Here is a 23388-nt window from a genome sequence, read left to right on the forward strand (position 1 = left end):
TGGGTTTGGAGTCATGGACCATGTGTTACAAAGGATGGCCCAGCTTTCTACTGTTCAAGGCTAAGTTGTCCTTTTCATACAATGATGAGAAGAAATGATACTTTGGCCAATTAAGGACATTAAAAACAAAGTAAAATTGGCCATCCTAGTGATCTGTCCCGTCTCTCTCCACACACACAGATACTTACTTTTTACCCTTTACTAGGTTATGACATTCAGAAATCCATAAGCACTGGCCAAAAAAACCAAAACCTAGAGACAGTTCAGATGATACAGTCTCCTGTAAAAAAGACTTTAGCAAATATCTGAGGAAGTGAGTAAAAGACCTGATCAAAAAACCTCCTCTGGATGAATGGACATAGAGATTATCACAATAAGTGAAGTAAGTCGGTCAGAGAAAGACAAATATCATGATATCACTTATGGTAAAATCTTAAAAATGATGCAAATGAACTTATTTACAAAATAGAAACAACTCACAAACATAGGAAAAACTTATGGTCAGGGGAGGGGAGAGAGGGATAAATTGGGAGTCTGGGGTTGGCTGATACAAACTACTATGTACAAAATAGATAAACAACAAGGTCCTACTGTGTAGCACAGGGAACTATAGTCAATGGCTTGTAGTAACCTGTAATGGGAAAGAATACGTATCTGTATAACTGAGCCACTATACTGTACACCAGAAACTAACACAACACTGTAAATCAGCTACACTTCAATTTTTAAAAATTAGGATTTCAAAATCTGTAGATACTGACAGGCATATGCAGAAATAGATACACAAGATTATACTGTATAGCACAGGGAAATATATACAAGATCTTGTGGTAGCTCACAGCGAAAAAAAATGTGACAATGAATATATGTATGTTCATGTATAACTGAAAAATTGTGCTCTACACTGGAATTTGACACAACATTGTAAAATGACTAAAAGAAAGTTTTAACAACTTAACATTAAAAAAACACACAAAACCTAATTCCCTCATACCTTCCCCTCCTAAAAAAAACTCCTCCTGACTATACACACCTGCTTAACTCCAAAAAAAATCATTTCTTAACTCCATCTAAAACTGAGTCCATATGTGACACAGGGGTCTTTACTTCTGCCTTCGTTCTTTCTGCTGCCATGAGCTCCATGACACTTTCATATTCGTTTCCCTCTGTGACTGCTGGCCAGTGAGCCGGCTGTCTTGGACTGTCTAGGGAGCAGGAAGCAGATGGAAAATAAATACAGTTGAGGAGCTCTGGGGGCAGAGCTACAGACAGGACAAGAAAGCCAAGAAATAAACAAACAGGAAGGAGACTGGCCCTTCTGCCTTTCATCCCTGGCAGTGATAGATAAGACGTTAACTGGGCTCAGTTTCAAATTCTACCCAGCTTTTACTCCAGGGTAGTAAAAATCTATACCTGCTTTTTTTTTTTTTTCCTAAAGGATGATCAAAATAAGCTCTTAATAAGTGATTGCAGCTCATTTCAAATGCTATGGTCATCATTACATCAGAGATGTATAGCATGCAGGAATGGACTCGACTTCAGCACAAATCTTGCTGGCGTGTACACAGGGCACGTGTGTTAAAGGTAGAACACTGATTTAGACAGAGCTTATGTGTATTGAAACAGAGCCTTGGGCCCAGGTCTTAGAGTTTTAAGCTATTGGAAACCACGACTGTGTTGCCTTCATCATTCTTCCTGTGCCTACTGTTCCCCATGCTTCCCTTTCCCCTGGTCAAACCCAGCTTTAGCACATAATCTAAAACCAGTCATCGACACCTCATGATAAACTTAAGCCAAGCGTTATCTGATTCTACACTCTTATTCTTATTGTGAATGCTTTATACTCCAAGCCGATTCCATTTGAGTTTCCTCACTTAGAATTTCTTCCTTAAAACCTCCTCTTACTGTCTGATGTGTCTTCAGTACTCCCCACCCTACCCTCCTCCTCCTGGGGGCTTTCTAGGTGATCAGTATGAACGGTGGTTAACACGCTGGAGCTGGATTACCCAGATTCAAATCTTGAGCCCCCCCATGTCCTGACTGTATGCCCTTGCCAGTGCTTTTTAGTCTGGGCCTCAGTTTCCTCATCTGCAAAATGAGGAGAATACCAACACTGCCTTATTTGCAGGATTATTGTGGTGCTTGACTGTGGTAAATGTAAAGCTCTTAGAGCAGTGACCAATACTTAACGACCAACAAGTACTGGTACTTTCATTGTATTCTCAGAGATTATTAATGTGTATATATTTTCCTTGATACTAAATAAACAAAATTTCAAAAGCAACTGGCTCAGCAGAAAAGAATAATTTCCAAAACCTTATATCTTTTTTCTTTTAATTTTATTTTTTATTGGTGTAGTTGATTCACAATGTTAGTTTCAATTGTACAGTAAAGTGAATTCAGTTATACATATACATGTCTTTCAGATTTTTTTTTTATTATAGGTATTACAAAAAATTGAATATAGTTCCCTGTGCTATGCAGTAGGTCCTTGGTGTTTATTTTATATATAGTAGTGTGTATCTGTTAATCCCATACTCCTAATGTATCCCTACCCACCACCTTTTGCCTTTGGTAACCATAGTTCGTTTTCTATGTCCATGAGTCTGTTTCTGGTTTGTAAATAAAATTTGTATCTTTTTTTAAGATTCTACATATAAGTGACATTATATGATATATCTTTCTCTGTCTGACTTACTTCACTTAATATGATAATATCTAGGTCCATCCATGGTGCTATAAATGGCATTATTTCATTTTGTTATGAATGAGTAAGATTCCATTGTGTGTGTATAAATATACCACATCTTTATCCAGCCATCTGTCAATGGACATTTAGGTTGCTTCCATGTCTTGGCTATTGTAAGTAGTGCTGCTATGAACATTGGGGTGCAGGTGTCTTTTCGAATTAGAGTTTTCTCCAGAAATATGAGCAGGAGTGTAGGATAGCTGGATCACATAGTAAGTCTATTTTTAGCTTTCTAAGGAATCTCCATACTTTCTTCTATCGTGGCTGCACCAATTTACATTCCCAAGGAGGGTCCTTTTTCTTCATACTCTCACCAGCATTCACCATTCATATAAGCCTCTCTTTTCTTCAGATCAGCACCTTTTTTTTTTTTTTTACAGAATTCTGTCTTTATGATCATTTTGTCCCATGTAAGACTATCTTGGTGACATTTATGTAAGATACAGTGTTTCAAAGAATCTTTAGGTAGAAATATATGTAGGACAAGAAAGTCTCTTAAATTTTAATCTTTTTTCCAATATAGGCAATTCTCATTTGTTGTTATGAATCTAAAACTTTAATCCTTTTAGTGTATCTTGATTCAAGCCACACCTGACTTTCTACAAAATCTATTTTAATCTCTACTACCAATTTTTAAACGTTATTGGATGGGAAGTTTTTTGAGGGGAAGGCATGACATTCAATGAGTTAGCCAAGGGTGAAAATAGTGGACTTCATCTTAAAACAATTTTTACAACCCTTGACAGCTACAGTATGGCACTGTGGCCAACAGGAAAGAAACCATGCCTATGAGGCAGTGTTTTCTGCCTTTGGCAAGTCGTGTCCTGTATTTCCAATGTCTTCCTGTTTACTCCAGGCGATTCAGCAAGATATGTTGGATCTTCCCTCAGCCTAATGCATTTAAATGTCAAAGGAATCATAAGAATTGTAAGGGGAGAAGGGAACGGGGAGAAGATCTTGTACCTCTGCCATCGCCCGGTGTGAGTGGCATCCTGGTTGGTCTTCACCAATAAAGCTGGCAGAGGACAAGGATTCACTCTGATTTACACTAATTGCAGTTTTATTTTGTATTAACTGTGAAATTGTTGTAGTTACATTTCCTTCTTGCCTATGTTTTAATGTGTGACGGTGGAAGAGCACGTTTGGAGGAGCAGCGCAAGGAGTATCACCTCCCACTGAACGCCCAGGTCAACCATGGCTTCCTGTCTGGTCCTCCAAGGTCACCCAAGTCGTGAAGCTTCGTGGTACCTCTCTTCTGCAAAGCTCAGATCAGAATGTCTATCTGCAAAGGATGCTCTGTGGATTAACTATCAAGGGTTTTGAGACTAGTAAGTGCTTGGTAAATGCCGATGAGACACGTCAAAGAAACTATTATTTGTTTACCTAGCACGTTATTCCATCTACTCCGTGTAACTGCCTGAAGCATAAAACTGCCTTGAGTCCCCTTTTTCAATTGCCACTCGACTTTGGCCTCCAGATGATCATCCTGTTTTAATTACAAAGCCTTGGGTTTTCAGCCATAGCCATGGAGTCCATCTTTAGGGTCTGTGTTAGGACCAGAGGGAAGGTGCTCTGCCTTGGGTTTAGTTGGGAATCAGCTGGGCAGCATAAGCCTGGGAGTTTTAACAGAGACATTTTAATAGTTACTTTAAGGAAAGCTCAGCGGGGAAGAAAAGCCAGGCTATGGGGGCAGAGTAGGGGTGGTGACCGTCTTCTAAGCTTCAAGTGGAATCCAGCAGTGGGGCCGGAGACCTCAGAAGTACATTAGAAGAGACTTCCAAAAATATAGACTTTGCAGTTTCTTTGAGTCCTATCTCTGTGACTCAAAATGTATTTGAAACATGCTAGGGGAGAAAAAAAAAAGCATCGCAAGCATCTCTGTCCTAAAGAAATTAAAAAAAAAAAAAAAAGGCATGCTGCATTTGCCCAACTTTTCACAGGGAAAAAGAAAATAAAGATGAGTTTAATAGTTTGGCTGCAAAGCATCCAGCTCCATTCTCACCTCGGTGCTGACTCATTCAGGTCCTTGAACTCGTATCTCCGTCATATCCCCCCTCTGCCTGGAAAGAAAAAATGTAATTAAAACAGCTCTCTCATACCTCCCAAGTCGTAAAGATTAGAGTTAGAACACAGAACTTCAAAGGCGAAAGGCTCAATATAAATTCCAGCGTTATTGTCCAGACATCAGTGTGAACTGACAGAAATGTGCTGCTTAAGCCATTCCTACCTGTCAGCAGATCTAAACGAGGACGGCATTGATATGCTGAGGGAAGGGCAGGCGTGGCGGGGACTGGGCAGCACACTCAGGGCCAGTCCTCGCCATAATACCACTTAGTGGTCCACCACCATAAAGATTAAATGCTACAGGTTAGTGTCTACCTGCGACTCGCCCCACCCCTCTGCAAAAGAAATGCATATTCATCCTGCCCCAAAAATGCGCAAGGCTGTGCCTAGGGCTTGAAATACAAAAACAAAATGTAGTTCTTACCTCTTGAGAGCTCACATTAAAATAGGAGACCGGTGCATTCTGTACATAGTCTAGAGAGAGGTGAGTCTGTTAAAGCTCAGAGCATCCCGAAGGAAGATCTCTACCAAAAAAACTACCCAGTAATTTTGTAGCTGACTTCCATTAGCAATGACTTTGGCCAGCTTCCTATTCTCAAATCAAAAAGATGTCCGTGATATTTGAATCTACAACTGCTCCAAATTACCCCTGAAGATATTCTTGATGGGACTAGGATGAAAACTTCATCACCCTGAACTCAGAATCAGTAAGCTTGAAGGAGCCCTTAGCCCCCAGATGACAAATGCCTCCACCAAGGTTTGGCAGCTGACTAGCCTCGAGATGAGCTTCAGCATGGCCGGGGGTGTAGAGAACAGACTACTCTGTGTGTGTGTGTGTGTACACCAAGGACAGCATGCCACATTGCCCTATCCTGCCCTGGGTCCCTCCTGACTATTTGGTCATGAGTAAATGACGGACAAGTTCGGGTGTTGCCTCAGATAGTGCGTCCCCCTCCACCTAAGTCTTTGGAAGCAGCTGTCCCAACCCTGTTCTAAAGGTCACTAGACCCTGACCTCCCTTAGAAACCTAATTCCAACATCTGACCCTACAACTACAGTTGGAAAAACCTGTCCTACATGGAAATAGAATCCCAGGTCAGCTCTTCTCTGGAAGTCTAGAGAGACCATTGTCACACCTTTTAATTTTCCAACCTCTCTCATTAGAGTTTGGCTTTCCTCAAGGACAATTAACAACCGATTTTCTTCAAATTCCCTCCAGTTTTTTTCCTTGTGTCTTTGAAAAATACGGATTTAAGCTAGCTGGGAGAATGTGGGTATCCATTTCCTCATCCCTAAAATGAGACAAGATGATCCCTAAGATTCCTTTTGCTGAGGAGCTTAGTCCTCGAGAAACTCTGCACAGTAGTCGAAAGCGGGGATCAGCACATTTCTTTTCTGTAAATGCCAGAGAGTAAACATCTTAGGCTCTGTGGCCATAGTCTCCATTGTAACAGCTCAGCAGTGCCGTTGTAGGGCGAAAGAGGCCACGGACGATACATAAGCAGATGAGGGGGGCAGTGTTTCAATAAAGCCTTGTTTACAAATCCAGGTGGTGGCTGGATTTGGCCTGTAGGTCCTAGCTTTCCAACCTCTGGTCAAAGTTCAAAAACAATATCCTACTCTGCAAGTCCATGCCACCCCTCCTGTCCCGGCATCCAGGCTCAGATTTTCTGAAATGACGCACAACCATTCAGCAATCAGTGGACTTAGGAATTCCTCAGTTGCCTATGTATATAACACACACACACACACACACACACACACACACACACACACACGGAGTAGAGATAGACAGGCAAACTTAAAGCAGAATGTCTTTTGTTTTTTATATCAATCCATTCCTGACTTTCAGGGTGAGTGGATGCCTACATTTTTGTTTATTGTGTTGTGTAATGAGACTCAGTTTTTTCATTTCTTGGGCTCTGTTTGCCATCAGCTACAATACAGTTAAGGAAGAAAGTTCCTCCTGCTCAAAGCATTGTCCATGGACCAGTCACCTCAGCATTATCTGCGAGTTTGTAGAAATGCCAGATCTTGGGCCCCAGCCCAGATCTACTGAAACAGAATCTGTGTTTGAACCAGACCCCAGGCGACTGGTATGAACATTCCATTTGAGAGGCACTGCTGTGCACAGTATATTAGTCAAAGGTCCTGGCAAGAAACAGGCACCAACCAAGGGTAGAACAAAAAGAAAGGTGTGCCCAGAATGAGATGAACACACAGGGGTGTAGAGGAACCTCTGGACTAGCAACAGCTGCAGCCCTTCCTGTCCCTGGGGCCGCGGGGACACCAAGGAGAGAGAGTGACACTTGCACCCATTTTGCACTAGAACCATCGAGGCGAGCCTGCCTGGTAGAGCTGTCTCCAAAGAGGGAATAGCAACTTCTGGGGACACAGCACCCAAACAGGGAGAGAGGAAAGAAGAAATAGCCCAGCCTCTCCTTCCTCCTGCCCGCCCTCCACATGCTTGCTGCTACCTCCCATTGGCTAAACCCAACCAGAAGACAGAGCGCAGGGAAGCCCAGAAGGCATTGTGCTCCAGGGCCGGGCTTCCACGTACAGAGCAGAGGATGAGGGGAAGCGACGGAGAAGAACCAGCACAGCCAGGAAGTGCTCCAGCTGGGGTGTGCTCCCCCCACCCCGACTGTAGGCTGGGTCCCCCCAGCTGGTGTCTACCATCTGCCACTGGCCCCCTCACTGGGAGCTCCATGTCCTTGGTTAACACTGTCATGGCTTCTCCTTTGATTTAGAATTCGAAATTGCTCAACCTCTTGCCCAAACTCCAACACCATTTTTTAAAAAATAGCGAACAACTTCTCCACGCCACCTCCAGAAAGCCACACCTCAAAATTGTTTCTCCATTAAACAAGTTTCTGCTGTACAGCACAGGGAACTATATTCAATATCTTGTAGTAACCTATAATAAGAATATCAAAAGGAATATATGTATGTCTATGGGTGACTGTAACATTATGCTGTACACCAGAAATGGACACAACATTGTAAACCGACCATATTTCAATAAAGAAGAATGCGAAAAAAAATTCTCTTATTGTCCAGTAAAATTAAACAAGCCTGTTTTCGGCCATCAAAGCACCCAGACTGCAGGAAGGACTGTGCTGTAGCGGGCCATGAGCTTGGCTCAGAGAAGCCAACATCCCTCTCTCTTCTACAGGCAGCAAATTCCTGAAGACGGTCTTCAAACGAGACTTGATTTTCTTTCCTGACATGCACAGCAGATCAAGTTATTTCTTATTAAAATAAAAGAAACAGCAGCATTAAAAGGAGGGAAAGGAGACAATAAATAGACGTATAATAAAGTGTTTGCCTCTCAGTGACCCTGTCCTTAGGCAAATTACTTACTTTAGCTTCAATGTGTAAAATGGAGATCCTGGCTATATTGTGGGTAATAATAGTACCCATCCTACACGTTTAAAAAGAAAACCAGCAGTGTGTCATGGGGTTGAAATGAGATAATGCAGAAAAAGCACTTTGATGGCCTGTTAGCCGAAATTACTATCACTACTGTTAATACTGAGCTACACTTTAAAAGCTCCTAGAAGAGTTTTCCATCACCCAAACCCACCTCCACTTCTGGATCACGGGGAAAGGACTCATCAAATGTGTCATCTTTACTCGGGAGCTGCATGTCTGCCCCTTTTCCCATCAGGCCAATCTGAGTCAGACGGACAACCTAGAAAGAAACCAGAGGACCCTCTCCCTCCCCCTTCTGGGTCTGAGAACAACAGCCCTGGGGCGAGAGCTCCCTTCGTCCTAACCTTCCAGCCAGATGGGCTGGCTCTTCAGAAGCCAGGTATCCCCCAAGTAGGCCCACAACGCCCCAGTTCCCACCAGGCCACCCAGCCGTCCCAAGGAGAAAGAGCGTCTCTCCTGTTCTTTTTTGGGTTGGCATCCGTCTCCTGCTAGAAGAGGCTTCTGTGTGTGGGAGCTGAGGGGCGTTGACAGAAAACGCTGGGGTTTAGACATTACCTCCACACCCTCCCTGTCTTTTCTGTTTTCAAATAACTCTTACCAACAATTTATCTGCCAACTCCTTCCACCTCTCTCTAGAACTTTCACTGATAATCTTGTATTCCCTGTCTAAAGGCATGATAGCAAAGGAGAATGGATGGTTTTCTCTGGCATTGGTTTTGGCAGCACTGGATTACACGAAAGGCAGACAAAGCAGTACTTAGGGTGCATGCATAGCAAAACAAAGCAAAGAAAGACAAATGAAAGAAGGAAGATAAAAAAAAAAAACTGAAGGAGAGAGGACGGGGGTGGAAGGGAGGAGGGATGGGAAAAGGAAGAGAAGATACTATGAAATAATTACAACTTGATGTTTCAATACAGTTCTGAATTAATTTTCAGGGCAAAATGCAGAATCTTGTTGGGGTTCCTTACACATTTGATGACTTAATATTATCTTTGTTTTAAATTACATTAGAGGAGGTACTTCCTTTCTCACAATGGCTGCACCCAAAATTATTTTTTTAAAAAAACCCAGCCTGGGCTGCCTTGGGAGTCTGGGCAGGTATGATGCAGCTCACTATGAACCCCAACTGCCCCACTGCATGCAGGCACAGAATGGCAAAATGACTCACTAGAAATCACCCGATAAGCCCACCAAGTTCTCAGGGCACCCAGCCACCCAATCTATGTTTATTCCACTCAGACAACAAACTCCCTTTCCCAGAGTACACGGTGGCATTTCTTTTTCAAAAGTTCAACACCACTATCAGCCACAAAAATGACTTAAACCAAGAGGAATCAGAGTGCTTGCTTTGTTTCAATCCAAGCTCCCCTTCAGAGTGCCTGCTACCTGGAGGTGGCATACGTCCCAGGCTAAAAGGAGTTATTCAGTATGTATGCATAGCTTGCAAAATCCAGGGACCCAGCACAACTCCAAGGAGTGGCCACAGTCACCAAGTTTATTTGCTAACTTTTGCAAATATACATTTGACTCATTTTACTCATTAAACATGTTTTCTTTCCCAAGATGAGTGCAAGAGTCACAGGAAAAAAATTACTTAGGAGGTGTACTTTAGTGCTGTTTAGAGAAGATTTTCTCACCGTTACTTGGAAAGAGGAAGGTACACAGAATGGGAACCACATGAAGTCAGCTCCTTCAACAATTTTGGTGCATCTTTGGACTTTTGTGTCTGTACCCTTGACCACAAAACAAATGCACCTTATAGGAAAACCACCAGACTGTGATTCCATGTCATTTTTTTTAAAATATTTTTTATTGTGGTAAAATATACATAAATAAATTTTACCAGTCTAACCTCTTTCAAGTGTATGGTGAAGTGGCATTAAGTTCATTCATCTTTTTGGGCAGCCATCTCCCCCTTCCATCTCCAGAACCTTCTCATCTTCCCAAACTGAAACTCTGGACCGATGAAACAACCACTCCCCATTTCTCGCTCTCCCCAAGCCCTGGGAACCACCAGTATACCTTTTGTCCACGAATTTCACTATTCCAAGTATCTCCTATAAATGGAATCCTACACTGTGTCTCCTTTGGCCCCTGGCTTATTTCACTTAGCATATAATATCTTCAAGGGTGAACCACACTGTAGCATGTATCTGCATTTCATTTCTTTTCAAGGCTGTGTAGTACTCCATCACGCATGTAGACACCACATTTTGCTTATTGATTCATCTGTTCAAAGACATTTAAGTTGTTTTCACGTTGTGGCTGTTATAAATAATGCTGCTGTGAACACGGTGTACAAATACGTGTTTGAGTCCCTTGCTTTCAATTCTTCAGGGTATATGCCCTCCGTGTAATTTGAATTATCTTTACCAAGATGCCTTCCTCTACTGGAGAAGGCCATCCTTTCAGCCCAGCACATGTCCCTGAAAGAGCTGTCCCTAGCCCAGTGAGAGAGGATGCGGGAAGCTCCCCGGCACCATCGGCCAGCTCAGCCCTGGCAATCCGCAGAGCAACACAAGTTGCAGCCAACACACCCCATGTGCTTACTAAAGGAATTCATAGCATTCTTAAATTGAAAAGAATTTAATTTTCAATTCCATGACGCTTTAAATCATCTGAATTTCAATGTTCTAAATTTCTCAATCCCTAGGGCCTTCTTTGAAAAATGGATGGCGTGGCCCCCCAGACAGCATTTTGGCAGCAGGTGAAGAGACAGCCAGGCTGCGTAGGGAAGCACGGCTCAGGCGGGCCACCCGGGTGTTTGGTGCTCAAAGGGAAAAGGCCAGAGGAGCTGAACGGAGCTTCTCTGATAAAGTCATCCAGGATAGAGAGGAGAAGAAGGGAGAGGAGCAGAGACGGGGGCTCTGGGGTGGCAGAGAAACAGGATTCCTGTGGAGTGAGGAACAGGCCCTCTGCGGCATCCTGGGCCGCAGGAACCCAGGAATTACAGGAGAAAGCATGGAACTTCGAGTGCAGCCTCTAGAGAAGCAGCATCCGAGTCCTGAGAGAGGGTAGGAAGCAAAATCCCTAATGGGAACCTGGCCACAGCGACACCGGCCCTCACAGGAGCTCAGCCGAAAGCCCAAGGGAGGGGCGGCTGGTGTCCAAACAGAAGAGACTCCTAGCTCCCAGGCCAGGCAGGCTCTGAGGACGGTGTCAGGCCCAGGCCTTGAGTGTCTCGAGAAAGTCTGTGGCCCCGGGAGCCCCAGCACAGAGGAAGAAAGAGGAACAAGGATATTGAGGGACCAGACTCTGCTTCCCACCAATCGTAGGGCCGTGTGAGTTGGCAAGAGACAAGACTCGGCAGAGATCTTTCCTGGATGGGTAATAGCCCACTCCGGTCAGTCACCCACGAGCCAACTGTTCACACCAGACTTCAGGAGCCCATGGTGTCAGGGAAGAAACGGGGAGAGGAAAATGGCTGGAACCAGGGAGTTTGGGGACAAAAGGACACGTCCTCACACTCCCTCACAACCCGTTTTCACCTTCGGTCGGTATCATCAAAGGGTGACACCCAGATCTTACCAAGCCAGAAGTGGTAGACATGCTTCCTCTTGATCCGTTTCATCCTTTGGATGCATTTGAAAATTCCCCATTTGGCACCGATTTCATTAATTCACTCAGCCAGTGCCTGGGTTCTCGCTCCATGCTAGGCGCTGCTCCCCAGGAGTTTGTGACCCAGGAAGTGTATATAATCCAGAGGATCAAGCCCACCCAGTACATTTGTATTAGTCTCCTATTGCTGCTGTAACAAGTCACCATAAACTTCCTGGCTCAAGACAACACAACTTCACTGCCTTACAGTACCTAGGTCAGAAGTCCAAACTTGGGCCTTAGAGGGGCTAAAAACAAGGTGTAGGCAGGGCTGCAAGCCCTCTGGAAGCTCTCGCGGAGAATCCGCTCCTTGTCTCTCAGTTTCTGGAAGCCATGCGCTTCCTTGGCTCACGACTCCCTTTCACCAACAGCATCCCTCCCACCCCGGCTTCCCCATCACATCTCCTCTCTAACTCTCACCCCTGCTTTCCTCTTAGAAGGACACTGAGCCCACCTGCTTAATCCAGGATGATCTCTGATCTCAAGATCCTTTACCTTAATCACATCTGCACAGTCCCTTTGCCATGTAAAGTAACACATCCGGTTTCCAGGAATTAGGACACGGATAGCTTGGTGGAGAAGGGGGAGCATTATTCTGTCCACCATGAAGTAAACTCCTTAAAAACCAAAAGATCCTTTTGCAGAAGTTGGTCATAGCATGATTAGCCTCCTGAAAATACTATCCTCTTTTTTTTTTTTTTTCCTGTATCTTCTTTTAATGGGAGAAAGAATTCAAGCACATTTTCTTCTACTTGAAAACTTGCCACAGGTCATCTAAATTGCATGTTAAAACCGTGGTGGGACAGCATCAGCACCCACCAGGCGTCTTCTGTGAAACCTACACTTCTTTCATCATTTAGTTTCTCCAGAATGTTCCTACAGTGAGTCACTCTGATTCTCCACCTGCTGGTTTCTCATATTCTGGTCTCATCACCGCTTTTCCCTTGCAGTAGAAACTGGGGAGTCTCCTAACCAAACTTGACTTTTCAAGAGCTGATCAAATATACAATAGTCAGTTTCATTTTATAAATTTGGCATCAGAATAGAGTTCAGAACAATGTACTGAAATTATTTGTATCTATAAAATCATAAATGGAAAATCTTAAATCCTCTAATATTCATTGTATTTCTACAATTGTGGTGTGTGATGGAGGAAGAAAGAAAAATTGTAATCCGAAGTGGAAGCAAGAATAAACTTTGCTAAAGGCACACAGGTTATTAATAGTACAACCGGGGCAAAACCCTCAGCCTCTGGGCTGCAGACCCAGCGATCCTCGCACTAACCATGCTATCTTTTCTATGTCATTTTCTCTTGGAGGTTAAAAAAAAAAATTGGTAGGAATTCACTTTTAAATACACACTGAGTTTAAACACTTGTCCTGATTTTCCTCTTCATTGAAAACCTCCCACCAATAGTAATAATTGGTGTTCTATCAAGAGTCCTTCCTGTTGGTGGCTGTTCACCCCTGTTAAACATAGACAAGTTTCAACAAGAAGACAGGGAATCTGTCATCAATATACCTTGGCTCCTGTTCCGAACAGCCATGTCCCGGCACTTGATATTTTTGCCGAGAATGGATACTGGAAAGGAAGATCGCACTTCATTTAAAAGCAGAAGAGCAGATGTAGGGGTGATGGTGTCAGTGAGAATCAGTTACGACTCTGATGAAAGTCTTTGTGACTCTCAAATAATGACAATATGGCCATCCTTTTATTTCTCTCTGGAATTCCCCGGAGTGGCTCCTCCAGACCCCCTCCCTCTCCCCCATCCCGGTCTCTTCCTCACAGCCAGATGGCTGCAGCCGCGACTGCAGGGGGACATCAAGGCCAGCCGCCACCGGCCCCCGGGATGCTCCTGCCCCCACCTCAAAACCACTCCTACCTGCACTCAGCTTCTCTTCCTCTCCACTCAGTTACCATCCCCTCATCTTTGTTCGGCTGGCTGCCTCCCCTCTATCTACTGACACAGAAAACCCGAAGTCCTCAGCCTAGTGCAAAACTCATAAGCCACCCCCGCCACCTCCTGCCTCACTGTGCCATCTACTCCAGCAGTACGACCCACTAAGGTCTCTCCAGTCCTTGGCACACTCTGTTTTCTCTGCCTGCAACGCCATTCCTCCATTCTTTACCTGGAGAGCTCCTAATCATCCTTCAAAGCCCAGCTCAGCAATGACCCCTATAATGCTGTTCCTGATCAATGGCCCTCTCCAGTTAAGGTCAATTAATACTCTCACTCTGTGCAGCAAGAGCCCCAGGCTTCGCTCCTGGGGAGCTCTAGACACAATACATTAGCATGATCAGTCTCCCTCTCTGTCTCCCTCCAAAAGTTCCCAGACTGAGAACCCTTTAAGATCAGAGCCTGCTTCTTCTATCTTTAAATCCCCAGCACTTACCGCAATCCTCGGTACTAACTTAAGTAGACCCACAATAAATGTTTGAATTGGTTGAAAAGTCTGACCCTTTCCATTAAAAAAAGGAAGAAAACACAACCTGTCCCTCTGCGGCCTTCTGGAATGGCTGTCTCCTCCCACCTCCCGGCTTCCCTTTCTCACCAGACTTGTCAGAACCCAGGCCTCAGCCTCTGCAAGCTGATATCTTTGCCAGCCGACCCCGGGGTCTGCTTCACTAGTGCTTGGTCCTTTCCCAGTCACCTCGTCCATATCTGTGGTCAATCCTGGCCCCTTCTCCCCACCTCTCTGGGCATTTTTTACCTTCCTGCCTTTTGTGGCACTGCCTTCTGCTATTTTAAGTCTAGAGTTTGTGTCCCTACCTTTCCAGTTTCCCATCCAGCCTGTTTCAGCCATGTTCCCCCACCCCAACCCAAATTGCCACCTTCATAAAGGCGCTGGTCGGGGCCACGATCCAGAGCCTCAGTGTACACGGCCTGGGAACATCTGTAAATGGAAGCAAGCCTCTGGAAACAAGACAGCAATTAAACGAAGTAATGCATGCACACACTGAGCATGGGGCCTCAGCACTTAATGAGCGGTGTCACTCTCCACCCTGGATGAGCTCCCTCCTCACCCCCCGCCCACCGCCTGCCTCCAATCCTCTTACTCCTCTGCCCTGGAATTCACTCTGAGCAGCGCTGCTATCATAGCATTTCTAACACAGAATGTCGATTCCCAGGTGAAGGTCCTCAAGGTGTCGCATACACGCAGTTATGAAAAGGAGGTGTTCCCACGTGCCGCTCACAGCAAAGTGAGAGCAATACAGGCAGCGAGCGCCGTGGGCTTTCCATCACGTTACGTACCTTCAACTTAAAGGCTGCTCTTCTGACTTCAGGTGCCTCCTGCCTTCTATATTAAAATGCCCTTTCTGCAGTGAAACAGTGGTCATTTGGCTTTGTTTGTTTCTTTCAGTATCCTTATTTGGGAAAATGCCAAATTTATAACTGTAAATATCCTAAATTTTGGTTTTTGGAAATTATATTAACTAGTCTGTTATCTCAGATTTCTGCAAGAGACCATGTGGTCTGTATTCTTACTACATTGGATGGAAGACCTTACTACCACTTCCAGCATTTTAAAAGTAAAATACAAAAAAGCTGTTGGTTTGTAACAGAGACCTACTTGAGATCTTTGCAGCCCCCACTTTCTTTTCAAGAAGGTGTACGTCAGGGAGAGTATAGCTTAGCGGTAGAGTGCGTACTTAGCACGCGTGAGGTCCTGGGTTCAATCCAGGACCATTTAAAAAAAAAAATAGGTGTATGTCACCATATTGACTATCCAAGCGATGGACATTTTCTTTTGCCCTGAATGGCCTCCTGTTGTATATTTAGAAATAATGCATTCAGCAAGAAATGAGATTTCTTTGACTCCATGCCCATCAGGAGGGCACAAGCGTCCTGACAACCCTAAGAGCTTCTTTGTTCATTCACACCTTCCAATTTTTTTGGTGATTATTTGCCTTTAAGTTTTGTAGACACACATACTAATGGTGACTGTCCTCAAACATGCCACACACACACACACACACACATACACTTTAAAACAGGCAATCAATCATTTCCTCCCCCAGGACCATATTTTACAGTCAGAAGCCAATTGTCAGCACACATGCTCCTAAATAAACCCACACACACACCAGCTAATAGATTGATTTGCATGGAGGAGGCGGCGTGGGAAGAAAACCTGTGTTCCCAGATTTCTCAGGCAGGTGCTCTGCCTGTTAGCATAAAGATCAGTCGTCCTGGCTGCAACCCCTCGGGAACACTGCCCAAAATGACTTACAGTTTCAGATACAGTTGATGCTAAGATAGTTCTGCAAAATGAAAGCCTGGTTGACACAAGGGAACCTAAGGACAACGCAGCCAGGGAAGGGCCGGTATAAGCTTTTTTGTTTCGGTAGGGGGTGGGGGGGTTGGTTTTGCTTTCTTACATCTGACTTTTCTAACAGAAGATCATTGTTCCCCAGTGCGTCATGCTTTCTAATTCCCTTGCTGCCCTCACCCCCTGTTTTCCCTCTGCCCCCTGGAAGTGGGAAAGGTTATAGTTCCTGGGGAAACAGACTTGATGGAATGAACGTGTTCAGAAGGGAGAAGGCGTCCCCCGTGCACACACGCTCACTTGAGGGCCCCTCCCTTAGGGTGCAGAGCTCCTGGGACCCCTTCCTTGCCTGGTCTCTCCTGAGCTAGTCCGTGAGCTCAGTCAGTCAGCGCTTCTGAATAAAACGGTCAGCTCCCCTATAAATCACCCTATTGAGGGAAGGGACCATGGTAGTTTGCACAGAGCCCCAGAAGAGGTCAACTTATGGTCTGTTTTTCTGTTCCACTCCATCAAATCATCCTGCTTAGAGCAATACTTTAAAGCTTAGTGTGGGTAAGGGAAGAGATTTACATGACAAAATACTAGACGTCCAAAATTCTGAAAAAGAATCTAACGCCGGTATTCTAGTTTTCATTTCCATAAACAAGGATCATCCATCCATACTCTTCCATATAGGAGTCACAAAAATGTCAAATGCAGCAGCTGCAAATCCACCCTGCCGTTCCTTTCTGGGTCCTCAGTGAAGAGAGGATGGGAGTCTGAGAGCTCCCCCGGGAATTAGTTTGGCAGCTCAGCCTAGTGGTCCAGCAGAATGGCCACATCCCAGCAGGGCGGTGACCCTTGGTTTTACCTATTCCTCTATTGTAATCCTCCAGTAATCCCACCTGTTTTCAAAGACACCATCCTCATTGTTCTCAACTCCCACCAAAAAAGAAAAAGGATTAAACTCCTGCTAACCCAGCCACTCTCTTGTTCTGACACCTTAAGAAGTAAAGGATTTCCCTTCCCTTCCGTAACAGGAGCAAAGCCTTCCCTCCCTGCAGGGGATATGGGATATGGTCCCATTCCACAGCGTTTCCTCCAGAGAGTCAGCTTTTTTGAACAAAGACCCCACTGTCTGTTCAGTATGGGAAACTCTCTCCCTGGAGTTGGGAGCACACCCTCCTACAAACCCAGACATGCACAAAAGTTCCGCACTTCACCACAGGAAACTAGACTGGTGGCTTCAGGCATCGTTAATCATTTTGAAGTGATTATTCTTAAAAAGGAAAAATGAAACAGGGATGCAGTGTAAGTCATACCCAATAAAAATTAGCACTTCTCCTCAATAGCATTTTCCTGGTCCCATGTGGGGCAGGAAGAGCTCCCTGTACTGCTGGGAGCTGAGGGAAACAGAGACGGTGTCCTCCCTAATGAGAACTCTGACAAAGATCTGGGACATGGCGCGGGCAGAGGGAGCACCTTGGAGGGTGGTTCAGCCTGAGGGAGGGGGCTCTTCTTCCTTGGCCTCTCCACCCAGAGACACACATTTAAGAGAAGGATAAAACAAGAACAACTTGGGGAGTTCGCTCCCTCCAGGAATCTTCATCTTCCATTGGAATGCCATTACACACAGCTTGGGACAATCCTGTTTCATGTTCTGATTCACCTCGGGGAGCAGTGGAGCACCCCCGCCCCCATCACGAGGCCCTCCAGCCTAGCAGACGGGGCCCAGGCAATGCTTTCCTTGCCTGGAAGTGCTGCCCCCTGAGGGTGTTCCCCAGAAAAGGAGGGGTGCACCAGCTGATCAAATCCAGTCATCCTTCCTAGTCTTCGCCTTTGATGGAAAATTGCTTCTCTAGCATAGAAAACGTGATAACCAGAAAATGAAATCTTCAACTCTCTTTCCCGGGAGATTACATTTCCTGCTGCCCTGGAGCAAGAGGAAGCTCACTTACATAAAATAGGATTTTTTTTTTCCTGAAGTCTCCTGGTCTACCAGAAGCATCTCCTGTCAGTTGCCTCTTTCTGAACACTTCGCTATATCCCAACCTTCATTTGTTCCTTAATCAGGACATCTGGTTCTGGAGTCGAGATCAGACACCATAATAGAGGCAGAGAAGAATCTGCCTCTTTTGTCTTGGTTGCATGTTGCCTCCTTTCCCCCTAGGCTTGCATATGCTTTACACGGTGCGAACCCAGACATGCCTTCATCCTCTTCTCCATCAGTCAACTGCCAAAGTCTCACAGCTAAGTTCCCAGCATTTGTCTTAAAGTCTAAAAATGGAAGAGAAGGGGAGAGAATCGACAAATTTCATCTTAGTGGTCTAAGCTACACGTGTTCAGTGTCATAATGTTACTAAATGAGGTGGTTGTGGTTATTGTTTCTAGAGTTTGGTTTCTTAAATTCCTTTTGTATCTAAAGAGGAGCCTTTTAAAATCTGCTCTGAGTCACTCTGTAAATGACTGACAGAAAGCCTGAGCAGGGGGAGGGGGTGGCCTGGCAAGGGGATTGGAGCTCGGGGGCAGCTAAGGAAGGTGTCTGCCTAGAGGAACAGCCTAGCAAGGGAAGTCAGCCCGAATAAGGCGAGAAGGGCGTCCCAGTCTGGGAGCCTGCAGGATGCGGCATCAGAGGCAGGGCTTCGTGTGGCAGGAGGGAACTGTGACCCAGAATTCGGGTCAGAGCCTGAGCATCTAAAGGAGGGAGTCTGACAAGGGGAGATGGGAGATTGGTTACATACTGGAGGACTGAGCAGAGAAGGGAACATTTGAAGGCTAGCAGAAAGGGAGAAAACTAGAATGAACCCTATGTATGGTTGGACTGGATTTGGACATAATTGATGTGAATAAATGGTTTTCAATCCACATACGTAAATATAGAAATAAATAAAGCTCTGTCCTCTGCGAGGGCCTGAGGGCAATGACACCATGATGACAGTGAGCACACCAAGTGTGCCTAGATGGTTACTTCAGAATATCCTTCTCCAAAGAAACCAGGGCTCCCTGGAGAAAGAGCTGATGCCAGAGCTGGAATCAGGAAAGCACAAGATAAGTGGAGTTTCTTGCCACCCCAGAAAGCAAGGGAGAGCTCAAGGAATGAGGTAGAAATGTCCAAAGGACACAGAGGCCACTTCAGTGGACGGCCACTAACCAAATCAGGGACAATTCGAACCTCAAAAAAAAAAAAAAATTGCAAGAGCAGCAGGTTACAACCCATTAAATAGGAAACTATGAGACCATTCTGAAAGAAACAAACAAAAGCTTGAAGAAGAGCAGAATATTTACATAGTTTTAAAGTGCCTCCCCACAAAATGCTCCTGAATTACAAAGGAGCAGAGGATCACTTTACGGTGGAGAAGGCTGGCATTCGCCATCTTGGTCAAGTGCCCACAGTGGGACATCATTGGTACCGAATGGAGTGAAATCTCGCACCATCCCATCAGGTGGGATGAAAAGAACACAGAGTCATTTCTGTGGCTGCTCCCCAAAAGGCACAGCCTCAATCACATTATGAGTGATCATCAGGCAAATCCAAAATAACTGGCCAGTAATCTTCGAAAGTGTCAGGGTCCCGAACAATGAGGGAAGATGAGGGACATGTTCGAGACCCGAGGAGACTGAAGAGGTGTGACCAAATTCAACGTGTGATTTCTTTTGGGAACCTCTTGCTATAGAAAATATGACAAGGACAAGTGGCAAAACTTGAATGGAGTCTGTTTCCTCACTTGGGTGACTGTATCGTGGCTGTGGAGGAGAATGTCCTTATTTGTAGGAAAGACACTCTCAAGTCATCAGGGGTGATGGGACAGCTTACACCCACACAGGTCAAGGGAAAAAAATATTTATTTTGTGCACATAACTCTTTTGTAAGTTTATCATTGTTTCAAAGAATTTTTAATTGAATTAAAAAATTTTTTAAAAAGACTGCTAGCTTATGAACACCTGGAACGGCAGAAACCATGCAAATTCATTCTTCCCCAGCACCTGGCACACACTCAGTCCAGGTGAGTGCTCAATTAATGTTTGCTGACTTGAAATGTTTGGAAAACTCTCTGAGATACAGAAGGAACGCAATGAAAAGGCTTCCATTAAGGTTTATGTATTTTAAAACACTTTTACAGGGCTCATTATGTGCCAGACATTGTTGTAAATATTTGACAAATAGCTCTAGGAGATAGGTGCTATGACTATCCCATTTTACAGAGCGGGGACTGGAGGACAGAGAGGTCATGCGGCCTGCCCAGAGTCACACAGCTCATGAGTAGCAAAACTAGGAGTCGAGCCCAAGCAGGGGGGCTGCAGGGCCAGTGCTCTTAGCCACTTGGCTCCGAGGCCTCTTCAAGATACCCGCTGCAGAAAATTGAATATCCTTTTCAATTCAAAATACTCAGTTCTCAACTCTACAACCTTATTTTCTGTCCATTCAAAGTTTACAAAGTGATGTCATACTCTTTACTTTATAACGCCTAGAGCCAGCCGAAGAGAAGCTCATTCCAGCGCTGAGCACGCATCTTTGCAGGTGGTGCTTGCCCAGCGTTGGCCTCCACGTAAGTCCTGATCACCCAGAGACATATGGTTCTAAATTACATCAATCGCAGCTTATTTGGTCCTGATTTTTTCGATTTCTTTCTGCTACACACGCCCCTTTCTCCTCTTTCTATTAGGATTTTAACACAGGGTAGATACATCCTGGGCATATCATGGTGCGGCCAATCTAATACATGGTGAGCAAAGTCCCGTCAGCCACTGGCCGAGATCCCACATTCTGATCCCTCACTGTCAGGCTTCCCTCTCTCACGAAGCATTGACTCAAACTTGCTTCCTAATGGAATGGATGTTTCTGCAGCCCCTATGGAAAAAAAAAGTTGAGGATCTCTACCTTGTAGCCTTCTCTGCCTGACTTTCTCCCTCCTGTGCAAATATGTTGTGAAAATACATTGTTTCATGTTCACTTATGTTCTTCTAGGAAAAGGAGCTCCTCTGTCAACCCCAAGGTGCCACATCCATTAGGGTCCCCATTATAGCAAACGGCTCATGAAGTGAATCCAATAAACAAATGCTTTTCTTTATAATTCAAGGTAGCAAGTTACCTAATAAAACTGTAAGAGGCATGACACAATGAGTTCTATTTCACAGGAATGGTCTGACTATTTTTATAGCCTGTGATGTTATCACAAAAATGTATCGCAAGTTTCGGGTAGGCTTAAAGCAGTTTCCATGTTGCCAAATAATAGCTCTTAGAATTTTTTATCTTCAAATAATATTTAGTCATAGGCACAAGATCTTCCGTTTGCTGTGCTCCATTTCCACAGGGCTGAAACCACCAGGGACAAAACAAGAAGGAGGAAAGCTTTTATTCAATCTGAAGTGCTATTTCTGCGTCTAAAATTGAAATGGAATCTCTTCCTGCACTTCCTCTCTATATCAGTTTCCAACCGTTGACAGGCATCGTTTCCTCTGTAAAGAAAAAGTCTATTTCTACATTTACACATGTGTAAATCTGTGAGTGTGTGTGTGTGTCCTCTGCTCGCCTATCCCCACTGCCAGTTTCTTTCAGTTGCAAAAGCATAGCTGTGGGGCTATCCGTGCGCCGCCTGCACCCTCTCACCCTCGTCTCTTCAGTGCACCTGCCCAGCTTCCAGCTGCGGCATCAGCCTTTCTTTGCCTGAGAGTCCTTTCTTCATTGCCGGAGCCCATGTTGCTGCCTGGGAGACAGGCAAAGTATCATGGAATGAATGTGCCCAGGAGCAGTCCTCCATGCACGACTCAGAAACCTTGGTGCATACCCCAGCTCCCTTGCCATTGGGTGGGATGAGTCTGAGGGAGCGTTTTCAACCCTCGGTGCCAGAGCTGCCCCAGCGGGGTAGACTTCCAGTCACCCACAGTGGCAGCTGGCTCGATCACACACTATCTGTTGCCTTCTCACATGCCTGTCTCCCTTCCCCCATCCCCTACTGGCATTGCCTAAACTAACTTTAATCCTTGCCATAGCATCTTCTGGGGAAACTAAGGCAATCGCTCTCAAAGAATATGGAAGTTGACCAAAGCCACTGGACAAACAGCCATCCTGCTGTCCTGGTTGCTGACAACGCCCCCCATAGAAGAACTTCGAGGCACAATTTGTATCTGGGCCTTAGTTTTTCTTTGCCTCCACTTTCCCCCACCCTCTGCAGTGGTCAGCATGCCAGTGCTGGGTTTCTCCTTCCCTCGTTCTCAATAGCCCTTACCCCAAAGTTTTGCTTCCCTGGCAATCTGTTGGCAGAGACGTCCCCTGTTTGCGGCACTGGCCCTTTTGTTCAATTGGCTCTTATAACGGGGTACTTATTCTTCTGTGCACGACAGATAGAACCTACCATATGTTTATTTCCACCAGGGTCACCCTGCCATCTGGACGATGGAAGCTTATGCCCCGGGGAAGACAGAGCCATAAGCCAATTAACATTAAGACACAGATTCTAGACATACAGTCTAAGTTTGGACACAGAGCTGACTCCATCTGACAATGCCACCAGGCTCTGATTGATTTCACCCACAGTCCGTGGAGGTTCCCGTGTCTCACAGACAGAGGCAAAGACATTATTTAGGCTGCATGACCAATCCAATTGTTTATTCCCTTGCTGTACCCATCTGTATTGGGTCTGAAGGCACCAAGTCCAGGATAATAGTTTCAGGTGCCCCCCCCTGCCCTGAACCCCTATCCAATTCCCTCAAGCTTGCTTTGAAAAGAACCCCAAGACACTGTGCCCATGGGCCACCACTTTCTTTGTGGCTCTTCTCGGCATTTCTGAGGCCATTAAATTTTTCTAAAGATTAAAGGGCTGGTTACCATCATAAAAATTAAAATTATTTAGCATCAGTTTTTCACAATCTCTCTTACTTTCCAAAACACAGTGGCGGACAGAAGATGTGGACTAGCGTTCAGCAACCTATTTTTCTCTTCTCCAAAGCAAAGTTTCTGCTTTCTCTCTCTCTTTTATTCATTTATTATTTTTTTTAATGGTATTGGGCATGGAAAGAATCTGTCAGTATTTTCAGCAATCCTCTCCCCTCCCTACCCTAGTGCTTCATACAATATTATCCAGAATATTCCTTGGGAGCCCAGAAGCAGGGAGACGTGGACGGCTTTATCAGCAGTCACCAACTGCCAGCCGCGCTCGAAGAATCCTCTCTGTAGCCTGAAGATGTGGAGGCCTATTGGGAGGAATGCCGGCGTTCCCTGTGCCTTGGTGCTGATAAGATACAGACTCTTGCCAGCACAGTCTTCGCACGGCCCCACAGCCCTCTGCAGGAGAAAG

At 45.1% G+C, this 23388-nt stretch overlaps 1 long non-coding RNA gene across 1 annotated transcript in view; it reads right to left on the minus strand.

Moving 5' to 3' along the window:
• Nucleotides 1-331: 331 nt before the first annotated feature.
• The window catches only part of LOC141575249 (uncharacterized), a 61246-nt gene continuing 38189 nt past the window's right edge, over nucleotides 332-23388 (minus strand). The window contains exons 4-5 of the long non-coding RNA XR_012502693.1: nucleotides 4752-4809; nucleotides 332-4362 (exon numbers count right to left, since the gene is read on the minus strand). This is a non-coding gene — a long non-coding RNA (uncharacterized LOC141575249). The remainder of the gene's footprint in view (nucleotides 4363-4751; nucleotides 4810-23388) is intronic.

Source organism: Camelus bactrianus, chromosome 3 (assembly GCF_048773025.1).
Source record: "Camelus bactrianus isolate YW-2024 breed Bactrian camel chromosome 3, ASM4877302v1, whole genome shotgun sequence".
NCBI classification, from domain to species: Eukaryota; Metazoa; Chordata; class Mammalia; order Artiodactyla; family Camelidae; genus Camelus; species Camelus bactrianus.